The following is a 25,586-nucleotide window of genomic DNA, read 5'->3' as shown; positions in this document are numbered from 1 at the left end:
ACCCTTAACTCATGGGTTTCCTTAACTATTTCATTTACTCTACCTCTATAAGACTCACATGTCGGTGTGTACTCCAGAAAATTGTTTTATTTGCATATTCTAGACACAACTGCATCTCCTCATCAGTTATAACACCACAAAGAGTTAATAACTCCTGCATCTTTATATATTTATCCTCTTTAACTGTAGACAATCTCCTAGCATCTAGGTTATTGCACAAATCTCTTAGAATTTTATTTTTCAATCTCAAGTAATGTTTTCTTATATATATATCTATGTATAACAAAACTGCTTCCTCAATCTCCATTTGTTCCTTATCATCCATATGTACATAGTAATGCAGGATATGGGTATGTGCAAGCTAATGAGTCACAAATTCGTGGAAGTCTATGCATTGGAAAACGCGCTCCTCAAAATGGGCCCCTGTTTTCAAAAAATGGGGGCCCATTAATGGTTCGGGCTCCCGAGCCAAAAGGTGATGGGGGGCCGAAGCTAAATTAAACAGGCCCCATTTGTAAAAAAATGAGGGCCCGTTTGTAACTAACGGGGGCCCATTTTTTAAAAATGGGCCCTCGTTTTGAAAAAATGGGCCCCCGTTTTGAAAAAACGAGCCCCCGTTTTTAAATTGTATTTTTACCATTTTTTTGGGTGAATTTTTCATTTTCACCGTGACAGTAAATTGACAAGAGGAGATAAAAAATGGGCCCCTGTGCTATGGTTTCCATTTCAAGCCTCCACCACTATCCCAAGTACACATTCAGTCATCTATTTTCACATTTCGTAATTTTCTTGTTTTTTGTGTATTTTTTTTTTTTTGGTATTATTTTAGTTTTTTTTGTATTATTTTAGTTTTTTTTTAAGTAGCCTATAAATAAATTAGTTTTTATATTTGTAAATTCTTGATTTTGATCTGAAATATTCTTCAACAGTTAACCCTAAACCCTAATCAACAAATTTAGAAATCAAAACCAAACCTAGATAATTAACAAAACAAAATATCAAATTAGATATCTCAAAAACATCATAACGAAAATGAAATCAAAACAAAAACAAAAATGAAAACGAAATGAAAACAAAAACAAAAAGGAAAACGAAATCGAAACAAAAACAAAATTGAAAATGAAATCGAAACAAAAACAAAAACAAAAATGAAATCGAAACAAAAACAAAAATGAAAATGAAATTGAAACAAAAAAAAATGAAAATGAAATTGAAACAAAAACAAAAACGTTCGAAAAGGAAATCAAAATAAAACCGAACATATGTACCTAAATTGTTCTTAATCCTCATTAGGCAATACAAAAGTTACCACTAAATTAGTATAACCTTAAAAGTAATTAACATTACTCTTCAAATTTTAGATATCAAAGTTTAGGCTTAGGTTTATGCCACATTGTCATGGCATAAAGGTCCTATTATGGTCCTATTATTTCATATGATGGTATAAAAGGACCAATTATGGACACATTATGTCATGTCATGGCATAATAGGACACATTATGCCATGATGGCATAATATGTCCTATTATGCCATGACATTGCATAATGGGTTCATAGTTAGTCCTATTATATCATGTCATGGCATAATAGGACCTATTATGCCATCATGGCATAACAAGTCCATAATAGGACCTATTAAGCCACAACATGACATTATTTTCTCAAAAATTGCCAACTTCATCATCTAATTCATCTCCAACACTGAAACTATGCTAATTTGACATGTTTACTTAGTATGATAGGACCAATTATGGACCTATTATGCCATGATGGCATAATATGTCCTATTATGCCATGACATTGCATAATGGATCCATAGTTGGTCCTATTATGTCATGTCATGGAATAATAGGACCTATTATGCCATCATGGCATAATAGGACCTATTATGCCATCATGGCATAATAGGACCTATTATGCCATTCATCATGGCATAATAGGTCCTATTATGCCATGACATTGCATAATAGTCCACCTATTATGCCATAATAGGACCTACTAAGCCACAACATGACATGATTTTCTCAAAAATTTCCAACTTCATCATCTAATTTATCTCCAACACTGAAACTATGCTAATTCGACATGTTTACTTAGTATGATAGGACCAATTATGGACCTATTATGCCATGACATTGCATAATAGGTCCATATTTGGTCCTATTATTAGATTTTTAAAAACTTATAAATATCCTATGTATCATTTAACATATCCACACCTAAAGGATTTGGTTTTGCATAAAAATTAAAAAAGTGAGAAAAGTAAACATAATTTTTTTATTCATGGGTGAAAACCATTCTTATGACACCTTGGACAAGTACCTTGGCATCATGTATAATTTTTTTTAAAAGTACCCTACACTTAGGAGTATACCATAATCCATTCAAATTATCTTTATTCTCAACCTTCCTTGTCATCATCCATATCATGTATCTCACATTCCTAGTTTTTAACCTTGATTCAAGTGTTTTAATCATTTTGAGACATGTTTTAGGAAAATTCTAATATATAAAATCCTATTTACATAGAACTCTTACAAAAAAATTGAGAAGATGAGTAACATATATCCACATCTCTACCAAAGTAGGGAGTATGAGTTGAACATGTGATGCCTACCTAGGTAGATATCTACCCAAGAAAGCTTATCCTATCCTCTAGGTGCAAATATGCAATACAATAGTTAAGTAAATGCAAGAAAATAATGATGCACCAACAAAGTGAATGTACACATTGAGGTGACACATAACATAAAAGACAAACCACTAGATATCACATGATTTAATATTTTATGTTTACTTCATATTCTATTACCCCACTTGTAGGGCATGTTTAATATTTTCTCACTTGATTTCCTTTTGTATTCATACTTTTACTTCATGTTTTTTATCTCCTATTTTTACATTAAATCTAATCTTTATTAGTAACTACTAGTTTCCCATAATGATTGATGTCTTATACTTTAATCTTTGTTCTATCTTATGATCTTCAAGACTATTTGCTTCACATGTATGTTCATATAGTGTTTTTTTGTCTTATTAAAGCATTATCTTATGTTTGTATATTGGTTAATCTATCTTCTTAATGTATTATCTTATGTTCATACATTGGCCTATTATTATAGAGAATATAATAGATTATCACTATTTGATCACACATTTTTGCATCTTAGTATCATATGATTGTGCCTCACATGATGATCTTATGATCATATCTTGGTTTATAGAGCATAATGATCTTACATTTCAATATCTTATTTTAAGCACTTATCATCAATCCTTATATATTCTTACACTAGAAGGAGGATCATATTATTTCCCACTTCTTTATTGATCTTATGTATGAAATATTTTATATTGATTTTAATAGTTGATGCATTTTACAAGAAATGAATTTCTTAAATTGAATATATAATATATTTATGATGTTTCAATGAAAGTTTTTATTAAGTTTTGTGCGCAAATTTTATATTTAAAGATTCAATAGTATGTACATGTGTATTTTTTTAAGTTCAATATTATATTTTATATTTCATGTGTATCTCATTCAACAACATAGAAATGTTACTATTTATAAATGTTTTTTTTAATTTAGTAAAATAGATTCTTCTTTGACATAGAGTTGTATATAATTCATGTATATCTTTATATATGCAGGAGCTCTTTGTTATCATGGATGTCTTTGACATAGATGAACTATTAGGTGAAAATCCCTCACCACAACCCCCTCCTCCTCCTCCTCCACCTCCACCACCACCACCACCACCTCCACCTCTACCTCCTAGATTGGATGAAATTTGTTTAGGAGAATGAATTAATGAAAACCTACAAGTGATTGAACAAAACATTGCTGCTATCCAAAATGAGCCAATCATGCCACCCCATCTTGTAGAGTTTGCAAAATCAATGCAAACTGTTGTCGAGTTAGTTAGATCTATTGATTCTCAATTAGATCAATTTCATAGATGACGACAAGAGTTGCATGATTTTTATGCCGATGGTTTAACTTATAGGCAAATCACTGATTTGAAAATAACCAAAGCTCATTTATGTCCATATTTTACTAACCCAAAAACAAGAGAACCAATGCAACCTAACCATAAAAGAATTTCAATTAGGTGGTGTGTGCATCCAAAAATGGCTAGATACTTTTGGGATAGATGGTGGATGGTTTTTGATTATCCACCACATCGTAATTATGAGGTCCCTTTTTATTTTTTGAAGAAATTATACTGTGAGTTTGTAATGAACCAAAAACCAAATTATTTTGACATTAAGTCATTCCAGGGTGTTGGTCGTGGAATGCCACAGCATAGATTAGGGGCACGGAGTAATAATCCCCTACCAGATCCACCCATAGTTCCACTTGTTGCTCCATCGATTCCTGCAGATGTCCAAAATACATCATTCATTTCGACATTAGATGCTTTGAATTCCCTCACAGGTAACTTGAGTGAGAAAGCCATTCACATGGCATCCGCTCCTCGATGGATGCCACATATGTGTTTGAGTTGTCATGAGACGTGTGTAGGTCCTACTGTCGCTACAGGATCTGCTTCAGTTCTAGCTGAGCATGATGCAGCAGATGATAGTATGATGACATCTTATATGGATTTTCTTTGCTCGGATGTTCATCTTGACCAGGTCTAGATATATATACATGTACATGTCAATCTTTTGATACTTCATTAAATATAGGTATAAACTAAGTGCATCTAATTTTTTTATACAATCTAATACTTCGTTAAATAAATTTTGTTTATGTAGATAATGACTACACCTAATATTAGAGTCAATATTGCATCTACTGGAACACAAATCGACACACCTTATGGGGTATAGTATAAATTTCTATCTAGACATTATACTATCTTTTTAAGTTAATATGTTATCATCGTATACTATATACATTTTCATGTTGATACATTGAATGCTTCTTTCTCCAGGATTTAGGTCATGAGGGACCCTCTACATCACATCAAGAAGAGGGTCTAACTACTGTGACACCATCTATGGTATGTATCTTATAATTCTTAAATTAAATATGAACTCTTACAACATTGTAACTTAACTTGAAATTATTTAGTACACATATATATGTTCACTAAATATGATTTCATTAAATGCATGTATGCAGGTGGACACTACCATTAGGATAGGTTATCCTCATAATTTTGATCAGAGCCAATTTGAACGCACATCGACATCCTTTGAGGTATTAATATGTAATACTTAATTTGATCTTATTTTGACTCTTAATTTAAGATTTAATTGGACACTTTGAATTTGACCTTGTATAGGAGTTAGCTAGCACTACATTTGGTGTTGATACTGTACAAGATACTGCTAGAGGATCTGATGAGCATATGGTAAGTTTGTAACTTAATTTACGAATTCTACTATATTTGATAAATGATTCTTTTAATAGTTAATTTCAAGTAATATTTTAATATTATTTTTTTATTGTACAACATGAGATGGGTGGATCTGGACCACGTCCCGGGGACAAGAGAGATACTGCTAGGGGATCTGATGAGCATATGGTAAGTTTGTAACTTAATTTATGAATTATACTATATTTGATAAATGATTCTTTTAATAGTTAATTTCAAGTAATATTTTAATATTTTTTTTTATTGTACAGCATGAGACGGGTGGATCTGGACCATGTCCCGGGGACAAGAGAGACACTGCTAGAGGATCTGATGAGCATATGGTAAGTTTGTAACTTAATTTATGAATTCTACTATATTTGATAAATGATTCTTTTAATAGTTAATTTCAAGTAATATTTTAATATTATTTTTTTCTTGTACAACATGAGATAGGTGGATCTGGACCACGTCCCGAGGACAAGAGACCATGGGATGTTATTGATGATAGCACTTAGATTTAACTATTTATGTGGCTCTAATATGTACTTTACACATTTGTTTACACATGCACATACTTTATATATATGGATAGCTGCATAATAGGATTAGATCATATATATTTTGTGCACATTAGATATTATGTGGAGTTCATCATGTTACCATCTAGATATATATATGGATTATGTGGACTTGAAATTTTAATGTTTATTTGGCTCTGATATGTACTATTTTATGGACTTTACATATTTGTTTACACGTGCACACATACGTTATATATATGGATAGTTGCATAATAGGATTAGATCGTATATATTATGTGCATACTTTATGTGCATTGTGCCCATTAGATATTATGTGGACTTGAAATTATGTGAAATTATATTTTGTGCACTTTAGATCATATATATTTTGTGCATACTTTATATATTATGTGGACTTGAAATTTTATTTATGGAAGTTGTGCTTAAACAACTTTCTAGGGATTATGTGGACTTGTAATTTTATTTTTGGAATTTCATTTAAATAGTTCTTTTGATTAGATAAACTAAAGGTACATACATCATGAACTAAGTATCAAAACATATCTTATAATTATAACATATTCTAAATTAAAAAGTATCAAAACAAATATAATGAATAGAACTTGATTAAAACATAATTATCTCATTCATAAATTTGACCAATAGTATCTCATTTATGTATATTACACAAAATATAATCAAGAAGACATATCTAAAATAAAATAAACAGTCTATTTAAATTATAATAATATGTATTTATATCTCTCAAAATACAACATAATGTATGCACAAACAATAGTAGTCATTGAGGCTAAGTCTACTCTGAGAGACCTGGAAAAAATAAATACATATGATTAATTTTTATAATCAGGATGCATTGAATTTAAAATTCAAAGGGATTTGCCTTAAGGGTACAAAAATTTAACTTACTTGTAATTATTCAAAATGAAACATAAAGTATGCACAGATAACTTTGTTTTCATTGATGCCTTCTACTTGTGGGAGACCTGAAACAAAATTTTACTAGATTAGATTTTATAATTATGATGCATGATTTAAAATGCTATATATAATATGCATCAAGACTTTTAAAAGGGAGGTCGATTAAGGGTTTAAATTATAACTTACTTGATATTCATTCTGTTATACCATATGCATCCTCTCTCTTTTGCAAAGCATCTATAATTGTCTCGTGCTCTTCCATAGAGAGAGTCCATAATTGTTTTTTAGCAGACCTGCCACGATATCTATCCAATTTAATATTAGTTGCCACTACCAAATGCGAGTAATGTATAATCTTCTTCTCTAATTCATAATCTTCAAATGCGGGCAATCCATTCTTTCTTGTTAGATATTTGCATAGCCAAGTGCCAACAACAACCACAGATCTTGTTGGATAGTCATAACCATAATCATCTACTCGAGGAGTGGTTAGCTTATGTTTTGGCTCTACACATTGAGCCAACCAATACTCTGCCCCCTCTTCATTGTCCTCTGGTGCAGCAATAGCATAGACATGTCTTGTGCACAAAACAATTTTATTTTAATATTTAATGAGAAATAAAAACAAAAATATACACTGTAAGATTTCATAAATATGTACTATTTCAAACACAATTTTACCTTGTTGTATAAGATCTAAAATGCGGTCATAGTCATTTGATGAAAACATTTGATCCATATCTTCATCATTTCTTTCATGCAGATCATTTGCATCTATGGGTGTCAATGATCTTTGTTGCCATTCTTCAACCCATTCTTTATTCTCACAAAATTCCCAATCTCCAGAAACACAAAACTAACAAAAGCAAGCAAATTGCCTTGTGAATATAGTCCATGTGTTTGAATTAGAACTCTTAAACGAATGCCATTTAGCTGATCCAATGAAGGTATTACAATCATGCCAAATAGGAGTACTGTCTTCCTCTATCAACCAGAAGAAACATCAAATTGTAGAGTTTTCAGTTGATCCTTTTGACAACTTTGAATTGCACCAATCTACAACTACACGAGCATCTCTGAATTTCACTGCATCCTCAAATTTCAATTGTTCTCTAGCAAGAGCTCTTTTTATACAGGCACTGGCTCCATCGTGTTCCCCCTTACCATGTCTCGCTTCAAAAAAACTCCATAAATGTTGGACATTGGTTATCTTGTGAACTTTGCATAGCCAATAAAACATTCTTGCATTTTTTAATTCTCCAGTGCAGTTATCTGACCATATCATATGTTGTTTCATGTCAATTTCTCTTTCCTTAAGATTATCATAAAATACCTCGAAGCAATGTTGAACAAACTCTAAAGAGTGTAATCGATTATCACTAACATAGAAATGATACTCCTTCAAAAATTTTCTATTATCTTTTGTACTGTCATGGTCATGTCTATATATAATGTGCACAAATATGGCCACTTGCACTGAGTTGTAGTATTGTGATTGAGTTTCCTCTTGTGGTTTTAGAGTATAATTTTCTGCAAAATCCACAACTAATACTATTGTTCCAAGTGGAAATGTGTTCTTGCATATGTGAAACTGTCCATCAAGCCATCGGGCATGTTGGGAATGTTTCACATATTTTGGAACAATATGAGTTTTAAACACACTAATAAATGCATTCACACTATTATGTTCTGTAATCAATTCTAAACGTTTTCCCATCTTTCCATCCTTTAGAGGGTATTCTATATTTTTAAATCTCCTAACATCAACCATTTTTTGTCCAAACTTAGATGAAACATGTTCATGCAAACATTCACCTATCGAAGAATAGTTCCCACATAAATTGTAAAGCCCATAAATGCATGAACTGGAAAGAAATAATTGCTCATTAGGTGGTTTACAAAATAAACTTCCAATAAAATCTTTTATAGTTTCAGGTGGAACATAAACACCACAATCCTGCACAAGATCATTACCATGCAACATACAATGTATATATCAAAAAACATCATAATAGCAATGAAACTGAACATGAGTTTTACAACAACAAGATATTCTTTGTTTATTGATTTTAACATACCAGGGTTTGCATTTTTCAAACGATCTTTCACTAATTCGTAAATTCATTAACACAGATTCATCACTAAATTTTTTAAAGAATTCAGTTTGAGTCATGTCAAGAAGATGTTTTGGATGAGGATCACGAATTTTTGATCCCACCCTTCACTTTAAAATATCTCTAGCATTTGATGAAACTCTAGTGTTATCATGCCAAAATTTTGCAATTAATTGTTTAGTTTCATCATTTAATTTCATGTCCAACCTTTGAAGTCTACCACTAAAACTTGAACAATGGTTTAGTGGATCAATTTCAATTGTGTCTCTTCTTTTGGTCGCTCTTGACAAGGTTCTACGATGTAAGTTCAAATAGCCACTTATATCACTTAACATTCTTCTACTAACAATCATTTTGTCAACTATAGCAGTCGTTATAACTCTACGTGTTGCATTCTTATCTTTAGATTGACTTGTTTTTCCAATAGAATCAATGGCACTAGCAATAGTAGATACAACTTGCTTATATGATTCATCTTTTCTTTTTGGTTTTGCATAAATACCTATTTTTTTCATGACTTTACGCATTTTTAACATTTTTATTAATTGTAGCATTAATTGACATTGGAATCCTAACTTTTATTATAGAAAAATTGTTTATATAATCTATTTGCATGTGTTCTGATTTGTCTCCAAGAAACTAACCCATTGAGATTATCTAGAACATTGCTATCAATAGTAAACAAATTACATTCATTTTCTTTCAGAGAGGGTGGTGTAATATTTTCAATTTTTATTTCTTTTCGTATTGGTGTATGAAATTTATATCCAGCTTCATCTAAATCAGCAATTTGATTGGCATCATAGTCATCGGGATTTAAAAACATACCAGGATTCGCATCCACATGAATATTTGCATCAACAGTCATACCCGTGTGTGGTTCTACATTTCTTGCATCCATCATGATGTCTTGAATGGTCTCATCTACAATGGGCACTGAACTAGATGCTTCAGAAGTGTTATTCAATTGTCCTTGTTATGATTTTTGATCTCTTTGGCATTTTGCCTCCTCCTCTCTATGTGCTTGAATTTCGTCCACTGTCATTGTCCTCTTTTTTTTCTTTTGACGTTTCTTAGAACCCATCTTTACAAACTCCTCTTCAAAAAATAATATCTTTTTACTGAGTTCTTCAAAAAATCATGTAAAAAATATTAAAAAGTACTGCCAAATGATGTAAAAAATCTTTGTCAGTATGGATTTCAATGATAGTGTGGTAAATCAATGCAATCTATCTTTTTTTTTTTACAGTAATGATTATTTGGAAACAGGGGCCCGTTATTTAAATAATGGGTCCCCGTTTTCAAAATGGGAGCCCGTTATTAAATCCAATGGGTAAAAAATGGAATGGGCCCCCATTTATAAAATGGGCCTCTGTTTAGTAAAATTTGAATCCACAACCCACCACTTGCCTCGGGATTAGGCTCGGGATAGACCTAGGATGGCCACACTTGAGACATGAACCTGCAAATTCAAAGCTCCATGAATGAAAGCACAAATGTGAACGTCTGAAATAGTTTACGTGCCTCTAATCAGAGAATTTTTATACGAAATTAAAACCCATTTCATATTATACTATCTAGATTCTAAATATGTAAATTTATTTAAAAAATGGTTATTTTAACTATTTTTCATTTAATTTATACTAAATCAGGTCCATAAATTTGAAATATTAACTAATTTTCTTAATTTAATAACCTTTTTATTTTAATGAATTTTGAAAAAAAAAATATATGTCATCAATCTACACAAAATTCCTTTCTATTTTAAAAAAATAAATTTAAAAACGCTAAGTTTACATCAAATTATGTTGGTCGTACACGTCAAATTTTTAAAAAGATAATTATGGCCATTAAAAAATTAATTAAAAAAAAACACAGAAAAATATGCTCATGAATCTTTAGTGTGTTACAAACCATTTCCCAAAACGATTTGAGATAATAATTTTAATTGTGTCAAAAAGTGTGGGTCGTACACATGCATGGTATGGTCCTGAAACAAACATTTTTAAAATATAGTTTTTAGAACTCCATTCAAAAAGTTATTTTTTATTATGTGGGTATTAAAATAAATTACATATTTGAAAAGCACACTCAGAGGGCTATCTTTTATATTCCTAACTTTTTCCAAGATTCAATCTCTAAGTGTTTCAATATTTAAGCTCAAATGAGACAAAATCTGAAAAACAGGGAAAACACTTCCACTTTTTGGCCAAAAAGTGGACTCATCTTCTTGCACTGACCCATATTGCTCAAAATTCCATCTTTAGTTATTTAATCAATCAATTCAACAAATGAGAGAAGAGGAATGAATTCAATACTCTTACCAAATTCGAGAGTTATATCTATATCTGATGTCTTGTTCTTGTCAGGAGTAGAAGTAGACTCCTTAACCGGTTTCCTCTCCTTCAAAATTTTCTTTGGGGTTGCCGGTGTGGTGACCTTTAATTTCTATTTCTTTGCTTCCTTAGGCTTCTTCCTCTGTATCCTGATGTAAGTCTGGGGAATCTTTGGGGGCACAACATCAGTATTAGAACTGAAATCAACAGGGGAAATATAAGTTTATGGTTTCTTTCTCTTCAATACACCCTTGTCGGTTGTTGCTGTTGGTGGAGTCTGAACTGCTGCCAGAGATGACCCTTCTACTATTCCAATGATCTGTTTGATTTTAGAGGATATTTTCTCAATAGATTCCCAAACCTTCTTGATTTTTCCTTCCCTTCTCTTCCTGCTAAAACCTATCTGAACTTCGTATTCCTTTTTCTTTGTTGTCCCAAAGGTTTTCTCAGCTTTATCAACTGGAGCATCAATACGAGTCTTGGCATATAAGTCCAAGATCTCAACATCAACCTGATAGTCCTTCTCAGTGATCCATACCTTTTGTGGTTGCACTGCCTCCATCAATTTTTCATCCTTCTTCATCATAAAGCAAATTTCTATAGAGTATTTATCAACAATATGTTTAGGCACTCTTTCTCTTTTCTTCATCGTCTTCTGAAATGATTTAAAATAACCACATAAAATGGAGTCTCTCTCCTTGTCCTGTCCCAAACCTCTTATATCCTTTTTTATTTGTTTCGCTATCGGTATATCAAATGCCCATTGTGCTGTACTAGATCTCGATAACTCGTTCAAAAAGAAAAGCGTCAAGCAAACAACAAGGTTACCATATCAGAAAACACCTTTCTTCTTACCCTTAATCTTCCCTAGCTTTAAAATTATCTCTTCACACATCCATTGACAGAGATCATACCTATCATTTTATTTGACCATCTTATGAGCATAGTAAATGCATGAACTAGAAACTGAGTTCAATCGGTTTGATTGGGTTACCTCGTAACCGATGATCATGCTTGCAAATTGAACAACTTTGTCTCTAATAGTGCTTATCCTCATTGACTGGTTGTCAAAAGTTGCACTAGTTAACTTCTCCACCTCATTGTTAGATATTTTCTTCTTTCCGGGAGTCAGACCAGTTTGGGGAAAATTGATGATTGCATGAAGGGCCTCCTTGGTGATTTTGTAAGGTTTCTCTAGCCACATGAATTCCCCATGGACATGTCTTAGCACATACCAGATCATTTGATCTTCAAATTTTAGCATCTCCAAAAGGTCTGTGAATTCTTGATCCTTTAGAATTTGGAATTGTGGTTTCATCGATCCTTTCCTATCTAGCAGATTTGTCATGTACATTAATTTGATTTCAGTAGAACCTAAATCCTCTAGAGTGTAGTGGATATATGCACAAACATCTTCAATATATAGAACTCCATCTGGAACCCTAGAAAATGCACCGATCGAATCATCAACCTTCGCAATCTAAGGGCATTTCTTGAAAATTGGGCATGGACAATCCTTGATGTTAACAACAACAGGGGTAGTCAAACCTACCGGAGCGGGCACTAATCTAGAAGACATTGAAAACAAAAGATAGCATGGAAACTAATAAAATACCTCACAACCTTCATCGGTGAAAGCTCTTGAAAATATGGTCTAAATGCATTGGAATGCTCTTGATCGCCTAGAATCGCCTTAAACTTACTCTGCTTTGCTTTGGATGCTATGAGATCGGAAATGAACCAACATTTCCTTTTTTATTATGTGAAAACTCTAATTTCACATTGACATAAATGTGTGGTGACCTATCATACCGAATTCAAAATCGATAATATCAGTACCGAAAAACCTTCAAACTGACTTCTCCAAGAGCTGAAACAAGCTTTTAGACCACTACCAGGGTTCATGCAAGATCTATCATTAATTTGCCTCCTGCTAAGGCTAATGCCTTAGTTACCGGATGAATTTCCTGTCGGTGCAGGAACATTCTGCTCTGTCGGTTGAGTAACCGGGTTGTTTGTCTCTGTTAGTTGATCTTTAGATTTCCTAACCCATTTCTTCTCATGGTCCTTTCAGATATCATCAACCTTATATTTTCCTTTCTCATCATTTCCTACTAGATTGTTCTTGCTTCTACATAATTTAGCAATATATCCTATTTTGTTGCATGCATAGCAAGTGACAATATTTTTCTGAATTTCTTTACTGTATCCTTGATCATTCCTTGACCTGCATTGATTAGCTATAAGTCCAAACTTTCCACATGCATGAAATTTCACATTCATTCTACAATCTTTTATCCTATGACCATACTTATTACAATTTGAACATTGACCGGGAATTGCATTATTATCTCGATTTGCTCTATTTTTGCAATGTCTTCCCATATGATCAAATTTATTGTAAATAAAGCATCTACCATTGAATTTATGTTCATTGGGTTTCCTTACTAGTGATTTCTGGTTGTGGTTGACAGGTGGATTCTCCTTCTGATCGGTTTCTTCAAATTCATTTGCAGTACCAGAGCTTTCTCCATGCTAAAATCCAAGACCTCTAGTGTCTCTCTTGCACCTTTGATCCTTGAATATCTCATCAAGCTTTGCAAACCTATCCTTAAACTTGTCTTTGTAATCATTTGCAGTATCCAAATCTCCCCTTAGGACTGTTATCAACCTTTCCAACTCCTGCTCATTATTATGGGATTGCACTAACTCAGTTCTCAATATATCATTCTCATGTGCCAGCCTAATGCATTCCTCAGATTTGTCCTTCAGAGATTTGCCAATATTTTTTGCATTCTTTTTCCGGTCTTCAATCTTGTTCGACATTCTCATAGTTAGGGATTGCATTTTATTCTTCATGACACTATTCTCCTGACTCATCTTCTAACATTGTTCTTTAAGTGCATTCTTTTCTTCATCATCCTGATTTTGTAAAAGTTCCTTCCTTTTAGCTTGAGTAGATGACAACCTCTCTTGTAGGATAAGGATGAATTCCTTTGCAGAGTTCAACTCATCTTGCAACTTCAAGTTCTTCATTCTTTCAGCATCATAGTCTTCAAGTGCTACTTCAAGATGTTTTTCTATACTCATCTCCATGGATTCCAGACTCAAGATCTTCCTTAAGATGTTAGACTTAGTCCAAGGCACCAGGCTCTGATACCAATTGTTGGAATCCCTGAACACTAAGAGGGGGGGGGTGAATCGACATTCTATCGATGAGATCAATTTTAACCTTATTAACAAAGTATTTCAGTAACCAGTAACAATAAAAGAATATAACAATAAGAAGAAATGAAATGACCACAAGAACATACACCATAACATCAAGATTTATATGTGGAAAACCTCAAAGAGAAAAAACAATGGTGGGATTGGTGACCCACAATATCTATCCACTGGCCAAATGAATAAATAGTGCAATAGGGGCTTGCACATGCAAAAAGGCCAACAACCTAGAGGGTATTTCTCATTAAAAAAGGAGTCTCACTGACTACAAACACCAAATATGGAGTTACAAACAAAATTCTGAACTCAGAGATTGCATCTACTATGTTGGATGAGTTTCGGTTCAAGCACTACCTATGTCGGCTTTCACTGTGTCCTCCCTTACCGGTAACTTACTTTGCATCACAAACCTCTAAACCAATAACCAAGATTGACTATAGAATATTATATTCCCATTCAAGCGATCAACATTGCTCGCACAATATCACATCACTATGCATTCCATCTATCTATGTATGTCTCCAAAATAACCTAATCGGACTGACTTAAATACCCTTCCCAATCACAAACATAAATGTCTTATGTCGGCTTACAATGATATTACAAGTTATTTACATGTCGGCCTAGACAAAAATAAATACATTAAACTTTATGTCTGATGCCACTGATTGCTACCGTGTAAACCTGCCGGATCAATCTCCTATGTTGGCCTCATATACTGGTTCCTAGTTTGCCGGTTTCCCTGAATGTCGGTTGCCAAATCATGAATACCGGTGAGTACCAGTTAAGTGTGCAACCCAAAATGATGTGTCTTGCCATCAATGACAAAACAACTAAACCGGATGAGTGTCAATTGCCAACAATTTTAGTTATTTGATTCATTTATCTTTTATTTTCATTTTTAATTGTATTTTTATTGTTATTTTTATCTAGTCTATTTTTTAGGTCTCTTTGTTTTGGTTTCATATTTTGTTACTTGGTGTCTCTTATTAATTTTATATTGCATTGTTCATTGGTGTTTTTTTAACTTGTTGGTGTCCATTTTTGTTTTTACTTTTTTAATATTTTAATTTACCTATCCTAAGCTGCCACTTGTCCTACACTCATACCCTCTCTCTACCTCTCCCCACCATTCTCATTCTTTTTATTGTGGCCAAGTCTGCAATATTATCTATTTTCTCATGGTACTCTCTACTATCATCCTAATGACAGATCACAGTGTGAGATCCAAAAAGTTGATGCAAAAAAACTCACACAATCAAATCCAGAAGCATTATACAAAATTAGACTAATGGATTATGGAAATCTAATGAGATTAAATAAAATTTGGTTATAAATTTGCAATACAAAGAGCTTACAAGTGTACTCAAAAATTCAAAAAACAAAGAGGAGTGTATTATTTCAAGATTTTATATATAGCTATATTTGGTACAACTTAAATGATTCTTTTATTCAAACAATAAATCATAAAAAAAAAATGTAATAGATGAAATCATAAGTAAATAGTAAAGTATAATAAAATAGGGAGATATTGTAAAAAATGATTTAGGTTAGGCATGAGAGTTAGACTTGAATTTGGGTGAATTGGTCTCTTAAGTGTCCAAGCTCGAAGGTGTATGGTGTGGTCTTTTTTTTTGGCAAGTTAATCATCACATGTAACTAGTGAGATTTGTGAGTTGGTAACACCTAAATAAATGATTAGGTATAGAAAAATGCCAGAAAATAAGTGATGAAAATGAGGAATGTGTTACCACTTTCATAATTTGTTTCCATCTATGTGAATAAAAAATGTTATCCTTGGGGTATGTGCATTTTTCCAGTTTAGGAGTAAAATTGTAGCTCTTAAAAATATTTAAGTGAAGCCCAAAATTTTTTGATTATAAAAGTTGTATAATTTTAACTTTAAAGAATAAATTTACAATATAATTATTGAAATATGTGAAACGTTTAAAAACCTAGCAATAACTATTTCCTTTATGGCTTCAGGGTCCCATGGTAACTTTGTAATAATTATAGTGTTGCAAATTCTTTTTAAACTTTACCAAAAGAAATAAAATGTGGTTTTAAAGTATTGAGGTAACATTACAAAGGGATTACAAATATGCAAGGAAATATAAATAATTGAAACATTGTATGGATAAAAGCCAAAAAAAATTGAATTAGGGAGGGATAATTCTATAAACACGAAGACAAGTTCATGTTAAAAAAAATCATCCCTACAAAAATAAAACTTTTAAATTCAAATTTAATTCTTTCCCAAATTTATCCTTTTCTGTTAGGCTCAATCAAATACAAACTCACACATTGTGTTGCTATTTCATTGTGTTTAAAGATATTTAATTCATTTATTCTAATACAATAAAGAATCTCTTTCTCTTGAAATAAAATTTCCATTGAACATTTCAAGTGGTGCACTAAAACGAATAAAGTTTTGTGAAAGCATCCATAAAAGCATTTGCAAGATACAAGATTGATATGTCTTATTATTGATATATATTTTTGAGGGTTAACATAGAAAAACATGTCCAATTATGACATGCTAGTAACTGCATAAGTGTATTTATAGATATTAAATATTAGTTCATGATATATCAAAATATAAAGAAATAAAGAACCTTCAAGTGAAACAAAGAACTTATACATATAGAACTGATGTTATAAATGCACAGTCGTGAGACAAGTTTGTGGTTGACTGTCTACAAGAAGATTGAGAAGAAGAAGAGAAAGGGCCCTGCAATACAGGATGCTGGTAGGAAAAAGGCACAAAAGAACAACTACCTGCTCCTGTGGGAGGAGGATTTGAAATATATGTTGGATAGTTGGGGCAATCTGGCTAGTGCCCCTGTAATCTCATAGGCTGTTCTTTGTTCTGTTGTTTTTTTTGGCTGCCTTTTTCTTTCCAAACTGCTTCGTTATTTTCCTATGATTTGATTAAGACTTGTTTTTTTGGAGGCTAGCTCTCCAAACCTATTTTATAGTTAAATGTTTTTAGGTACCGATCTGTATAAATTGGAACCCTTTCCTCGCTTATCTTAAACAAAAACATAAAATCAACTATAGGCAAGACTTTAGAGCAACGTAGCGTTCAAATCGGATCCGGCCCATTTGTATTCACACGGCTAAACGTTGAATATCCCTCTCACTCTCCCTCACTTTCTGCGGTTTGCCTTCACATGTGAGCCGTCCTTCGCCTTCTAAAACGGAGACACTAATGCCGCATCTAAACGCTTCAAAGTGCCAAAATGTTTTGACTTTGTGAATCGCCAAAATGTTATTCCATCTCCGAAATTGATGCCTGATGAACGCATTAAATTTTTGTAGATGCGTAGAAAACAAGTCGACTTTGTGGAAATCTCCGACACGCAAATCTTGACTTTTCTGTTTTTTACGCCACGTATAACCATCAGTCTTCTTTTTGATTTATTTGTCATCTTCGTAGTTGAGCAGTGTGAATTGGAAGTTTCTAGTGCGCTCGCCTTCACCTGGTTGTGTATAAATACTCTTCAACCCTCGCACCATTCCATCTCACCACCAACAATAATGGCGATGCCTCTTCATCATTCCCTTTTACCTATCGTCTTGTTGGCATTTGTCTCAGTGTGTTCATCGGGAAGGGCATTGCCTCCCTTTCACCACAATGGAAAGCCTTTACCAGGAGCTCACCCTCCTACCCTTCCACCGCCACTACAAAACCCACAACCACACTTCCCTTCTCCCTTAATTCACAAGCCCCCATTGGAGAAGAAGCCTCCTATGAAAGACGCTCACCCTCCTACATTTCCAAACCCACAATCGCCCCACGCTTCTCCCCTTATTCCAAAGCCGCCATATTTCCACATACCCCTACCCTTGTCTCCTGCTAATGCTCCTCTCTATCACAAGCCAGGTTCCCCTATATTCAATGGCCCTGGTGAAGCTTATCCTCCCTTGATGAAATCTCCTCCCAAGCCAGTAATAAACCCCCCACCAAAGCATGGACAATACAATCCTCCTCCCATGCATAACTCTCCTCCACCTCATCCTATTTATTAGACATATTGTAAGGTCACAATTCCGTTAAAACTCATTTTACATTTCCATCTCTTCAATGAGTGATTAACTAAGTTTTCTTTTTGTTCTTGTTACAGATAGAAAGTCCGCGGAGAATATATAGACTGTAAGTAAAGGAGAGCTGGTTTAGATTGTAATGAACAATAGTAGTATTACTACATGTTGGTTGTGCTGATGAGAAAGATGACGGGATACCATGAATTATTTACTTGTAGATGTTGTTATCGGTATAACGCAGAAGCCCGGCTTTTCTATCTATTATCGTATTGTTATGCTATAAATAAATTTATATTTAGCAAGTCTTGCACTTTTGTAATGGACTTTCCTTTGTTAACAAATAAATTACTTGCCTGTTCAATTTTATATATTTTTATTTGCGGTTGTTTTACCTGTGTGAAAGATGTAACTCTCAATTAGAGGAACAGAAAAAGTCGATTTAATCAACGCAATAATTTATAATTGTAATCGTTTCTTCCGGGCAGGCCTGTAATTTCAAAAAGAACCACGCCTGGTAAACAACAATCCGTTCAATATTGTAACATTGCCTGTCATTTACGTTTTATTTTGCCGTCATTCTACTTTAGCTTTTCGTCTAATGGAAACTAGAATATGATAGCCCTTTTACTGTATTGTGACACCGTTTGTTTTTATACATTTATTTCATACGTGACACCATTTGTAACAAAACTGAACAACAGTTTGATTCTTAAGTGACACCATTTATATATTACAAAACTGCATGCTGTTATTTCTTTCTTCAATAATGGCAAAGATACCATTGAATTTATTGGCCTCACTTAGATTTCTAGAAGATGATAGAATGGCTAAAAAAGCTTCTAAAAAGAAAAACTACATAGTATCTAAGTTTGACAAATTTTATCATAGGTAGCGCTTTCATAAATGTGTCAACAATTTGATACTTCATTCCAAAAAATTGTCTCTCCACCACTTGACTTTATATCAAGTCAAAAACAAAGTGATGATGTACTTCTATATGTTTAGACAAAGCATGATATAAAAGATTTTTTGCTAGCTTGATAGTGTTTTACGATCACAAAATATAATAGTTGGACAATCTTGTGGATGTTGGGTTTCTTCAAGTAGTCTTTTAAGATGTAATGCTTCTTGAGATGCCTTTGATGAACCAATATATTCAACCTTTGAATATTATACTGACACTATTGTTTTCATTTTATTGCTCTAACAAATTGGTTTTGAGCGAAGATGAAAAATGTATCATGAGGTTGATTTTTATCATCAATGTAACTTGCACAATTAGAATCTATACACCCAACTAGAGTAGGCTTTCCTCCATATTTGTATTCAATTCAAGTTGATAGGTACCTTTAATGTACTAAAATTTTCCTTTAGCTTCTTTCCAATGTTCAATGTGTTGATCCACAATGTATCTGGATATAGTCCTAATTACATATGAAATATTTGGTCTAGTTGTAGCAGATATAAGCAACTCCCAACAAGTTGTCTGTACATTTTTTCGTCCACCTTCTTTTGAGTAAAGGTTGTTAGGAAATAATGTTTCAATACCCAATTCATTTAATCAATTTCCTACATAACCCATGAGAGAAATACATGCATACAAACTTACATAATAACTGTTATGCTAAGATCAAATACACAAGCCACAAGATAACACAAGATAAATTGTAGGAAAATTCTAATGAGGAAAAAACCTAGCCTCCAAAAGCATCTATACTCCATCTTATTATTAAACAATAAAGCAATAAAAAACACGTATAGAGTTACAATGAATACTTCTAAAACATGAAGTCCTTCAATACATCCTCCATGTGTACATGTATGAATCCACACATCCCATGCCATGCTTGACATATGCACTCCTCATAAAGACTCAATAATGACAACTCACTCACCCAACCAACCTTAACAACTAAACATGCACTTTCTTATATAGAATCAACCTCACATGTAAATACAACCAATCGGTAAAGCATATTATATGAACCAAAACCATCAGTTCACAAAACCATTGACCCCACATTTAATATTGGGTACTAATTTTTTACTTTATTAATATTTCCCCAATATTAAATTAAATACATTCCTCCAATGTGAGACCCATGTTAAATATATTTCTTAATATTACATACAACAAATAAAGTTATCCCAATAATGTTTATTCCTAGTGAAACACATCCCTCTAGGTGCCAAAAGATGTACCACAGATATAATAATAAATAAAATATTATAAACATTACGCAAGGTGTACACCACATTATCCTAATATTATCCCACTTATTGCATACATTGCATATGGGCCATTCAACGAAATGCATCCTCATAACCATACGTTAAACCACATGAATCTCCATCATTCTCTCATGCTACATCAAGATACCTAGAATAAAATCAAAGTAACCACCATCTCAAGAAAGAGCTACTTTCATCCTCTAGAATTCAAAAAATGGAAGAAAAGGAGGAAGCCAAGGTGAAGACACACAAATGTCAAATTTGATGTGATAATAAAGGCTCTGAGCTACTGTCGTAAGGCAAAAAACCCACATGATTAGAAATGACATCCACAACAGATGTCAATACATCCTGCCATCCATACCTAAAGTATAAATAACATTAGTTTACTTACACCAATCTCATATCAACCCATAGAGCATAATTAAGCTCCCTATATCAAAATTATTAATGAACATACATATCTAGGAACTCCCTTTGCATGGGTAATGTCAAATCTGGAAATAAACTAAAATCTTATCAAGTTCATCCCTAATGTTTCAAATAATGCAATTCAAGTTCATCCTAATTTAGGTTAGACCCCCCTTCCATTTTGTTCCTAAATTTATCAAAACACTTGGGTATTTTATCTTCTTTTATGTTCCTTTTGCTCTTATGTTCACTTTCACCACTACTAAGGTGCTTTCTCTTCTTTTTTCTCTTCTCTCTTCTCCATAGAGGATATATTCTTATCAATCACTCTCATATTTCATCCTCACTTGAGTATGGAGGGTTGTGAATGGAAAGATTTAAATCCTATTTATCTTTGAAACCCTTATTAGGTAAAGACACTACAACTCTCTCTGATTCTACTTGATCAAGAAAATCTTGAATTTTTTTCTTCTTGGCCTCATGCACCTTAGCTCTAATCTTGTCCAATGCTAATGCCTAGTGATTATTTGGTTGTCCAGTATTGGTATTGGGCAAATAATTAGGGATGGTAGTATTATCTTTTGGAGTATATTTCAAAATATCTTTCATAGTTGCATCCCTTTCAACATCAAATTTAGGGTTTTTGGTCCCTACATTTTCTTTATAATTGACATTGACATGAGGGAAATATTCTGAAATAGCAACAATAGAGTCTTTCATAGGATTTTCCATATTGTCCTTAGGGCCCTAAAAATTGAGTTTCTTAAAGGCCTTCTAGTTTAAAACTAGGGCCATTATTCTTTTGGTGACCCTATTTTTTGTAGAGAAAGCATAAATTTGAGCCCCCCAAAAGGTTATTTCTCTATGCTAGAATATTTCCTCCAAGTTCAATAACAATCTACTTTGTCATATCAATGCCATGAGAAAAAGTGACTAATAACCTTTCATCCTTATGTGGCATGATATTTAGAGTTTCTGCTAATTGGAGAAATTTACTCACCAGGGCAAGGAGTTTGGACAATAAATCCCTCAATTGAACTAGTATATCTTTAATAACAAGCCATATCAAAATAGAAATAGAAAAAAATTCCCCATTCAAGAAGTTAGGAGACCAATTAACTGCTCTAAAAATAGAGTTATTGACATTTCCAGAATTATTTTGTAGCCCTCATTCTTGTATGGCATGGGTTTAAAAAACATGACAAAATGCCTTTTATGAATCATTCTTGAAAATGTAACATGAATCCCCAACCTTTTCCCAAACCTCATTAAACCATTCAAGAATAAACAATTGAAAAATCAACCCATCAATATTAAAGATTGAACCATAATAAGTGAAGCTGAAAAATAAATAATGGGGCAGATAAACATCACAAACCCTATTTTAATTTTGGTTATCCATGTGAAAGTAAGGAAATTCTAAATGTTAGACAAACATGAAAATTACATCAATGGAAAAATGAGCTATGACCGCAAAAGGATAAAATAAAAAGGAAGTTCCATAGATCCATTCCCACCACACTACTATACGAAATTTGCAAATCCACCATAAATGCATGAAACTCTTTGAAATTGTTGAACTAACCATAGGCCGTACTAACCACCAATCTCTAATAACATCGTGATTGTAAAGAAAGACTATGGTACATAAGAATAATGCTCTAAGTAAGAAGGAAAGCCAAGACTATTGTACATACGTCAATAAGTGACAGCATTTGTAACAAAAACTGAACAACAGTATGATTCTTAAAATGTTTAAAAGTATTAAAACTTTATAAACTTTTTAAGCATTATTATGAATTATAGAGATATGATAGCTGTTTTCGTCATATTAGGCAAGCAAATGATCGTCCTTGTATTGGATAATATACATTAATTTATGCAATTAATTATTTTTTATAGACAGTGATGAAATTTTTTTATATAAAAATATATTCTCAAAATATAATGAGGAAAACTAATGTAATAAGATAAATCCTCCTCCATTCCTGTTTTATATTCTTTCTTAAATTGATATGAGATTTACTTTTTCTTCATTGGCTAAAATAGTGTAGGCATTTAGCCACATAGGCAATCGACTTATAAAGTGAAAATTCATTTCAAAGCAAAGAGTTTTTATCGGTTAGATCATCCGCTCATCATTTATCCTATGGGAAATTGATTTTATGTGTGAAAACCAAGGAACAGTGATGGTCAAAAAGGGAGATTGACTTTACAAATTATCAAGAGAATAAATACTACTAAGAGAGAGGACTCTGTAGTTGAGCACCCTAACTTTGCACTTCTCAAAATTCCCCATGGAAATTTCAAATCACTCTCATTTTTTTACAGCAGCTTACTTGGGAAGTCCATCCTTATAAATAAGGTTTCAAGGCCACATCACCATGCTTTTTGTCAAGGTGTCCAAAACAGCCCGAGAAAAAGGTGAGATCAATAGTCATGCATAAGGGGCCCCCATACTTGTGCAGCTGATGTGGCATCACATTATTGGTTGTCTTTTACTACTAAGGGTATATTTCATTCAATTATGGGTATTAAATAAATGATTAGCATCACAACAATTAGAATGTGCTCAACTACTGGATCCTCTCCCCTACAGGTGATTGTGATATGTTATTGTATTCTCCTTCGTAGAGATGCTTTGGAATGATATGCTTTTTATTTTCATTTGTCCACTTGATCAAAAATTTATGTTGCTCATTTGAAAATTTATATGACATTTTTTAAAAGGCAAAGATAAGAAAATAATTTTGCATTAGTGTGAGATGCAATATCAAAAGAAGATAAAGGGCTTTATTTTCTTTGGAGATATACTATATTGATTTTAAGTTATAAGATGTGTTTTCATTCGTCTTAGTCAAAATTTGGTTGCATGAGAGTTTACAAAGTTTGCCTTCAAAATGATCAAACATTTATAAATAGGAAATCTGCAATTTATAGTCATGTAGGACAGACATTTAAGCTGGTCTTATTGTTATTTTCTATGCAGTTGAATATTTATACTTTTCATTATCAAAAGTGGAATGTTCAAGTATCATGATATAAGGCAATGTTGACTTTGTTCAAGTGGTTGCATAAAATATTGAATAAAATGATTATTAAAGATAAGGATATTAAAAAGATGGATAATCAAATATGGATGATGATAAAAAAAAGCAAAACATTACAATTCAAATGGAGTTTGATAACAAGAGTCTTTTTCAATCTTGAAGGAGGATAAAGTTAGTGATGTGAAAGTGAAATGTTGGCAAATGGGATCTTGCATCAGTCAATGCAAACTAAACATTCCACTTCCTTTCATAATATTGGAACATGAATAGGCCTAACTATAGTCCTAAAAGAAGAGCTAAGAACTTTGATTTAGTTCCTTTGCTATAAAAGAAATGAGATAGTGAAGTATGTGTAGATGAAATAAGTTAATGATGAAACAAATGATTATAACTAATAGTAAATAGCATATACATTATGAAATATTAAACCAACAAGATAAATCTACATGATAGATAGAGAAGAATCTAGATTTGAAATTTGGAGTTGACTGTGTCAGAGAGGGGTGTAGGGAATCCTAGTCTAAAGGTGTTTGAAATTGTTGTAGATGATCAAAAAAATAATTGCAAGGTCATGTACCAATGTTTTGCAAAAATCCGTCTCAGAATGATAGAACAAGAGCACTGAGTGTTCTAGTCTGAGGCTTTTCCATTCATTAAAATTTTGTTGAAGTCTATCACCATATGTTGTGCATTTCTATAACATTCCCACTATAAGATCTACATCCACACAAATGTAAAGTAAGAAAAAATATTGTTCCATTAAGGGCATTCCTAAGTCAAACCCCATGTTAGTGTTTCCACTTATACAATGGCTAATGATGAGATTTGAGTGCATGCCCTTGCAAGGATATAAGCTAAACAAGTAATAAAATGTTGAATTGAGAGGATATTACCTCAAGTATGAAACTCTTTTATGGAATCTTACGCAAGACTTGATGTGATGGAGTGAATTCTTGTAACATATTAGTGCATTATTTCAACATTTAAAAACATGATATAATCGACCAAACTTGCATGCTTGAATATTTTGCTCCTTAAATGTAGATATATGTTGGATTTAAATGGTAGGATTTTAGGAGTCTTATTTGAACTTGATAGAATTTTAAATGGAAAAGGGAGATCTATTCATATGCAACTTACACCTTTCTAAAATAATTTTATGGTGAAGGTTGACAAAGAAATGCTATTTGCACAATTGACTTTCATTCTTTGAAAGTTGAGCTCTTTTTGCCTGGATATGACCACTAGGTGCCCTAGCCTTTGCAAAACAAGATACCAAAAATATTATATATAGGGGAATGAACCAATTTTATGGAAGTGTTCTTGAAACTAGGCA

At 32.7% G+C, this 25,586-nt stretch overlaps 1 long non-coding RNA gene across 1 annotated transcript; it reads left to right on the top strand.

The window, feature by feature from the left end:
- The first annotated feature begins 18,040 nt into the window (after positions 1 to 18,040).
- LOC131047745 (uncharacterized) lies at positions 18,041 to 18,925 on the top strand. The gene is made up of 2 exons (XR_009106284.2): positions 18,041 to 18,549; positions 18,638 to 18,925. It is a non-coding gene; the product is annotated as an uncharacterized LOC131047745 (long non-coding RNA).
- Positions 18,926 to 25,586: the final 6,661 nt, after the last annotated feature.

The sequence above is a fragment of the Cryptomeria japonica genome, chromosome 4, assembly GCF_030272615.1.
Source record: "Cryptomeria japonica chromosome 4, Sugi_1.0, whole genome shotgun sequence".
NCBI classification, from domain to species: domain Eukaryota; kingdom Viridiplantae; phylum Streptophyta; class Pinopsida; order Cupressales; family Cupressaceae; genus Cryptomeria; species Cryptomeria japonica.
This window is presented reverse-complemented; position numbering and strand designations above follow the sequence as displayed.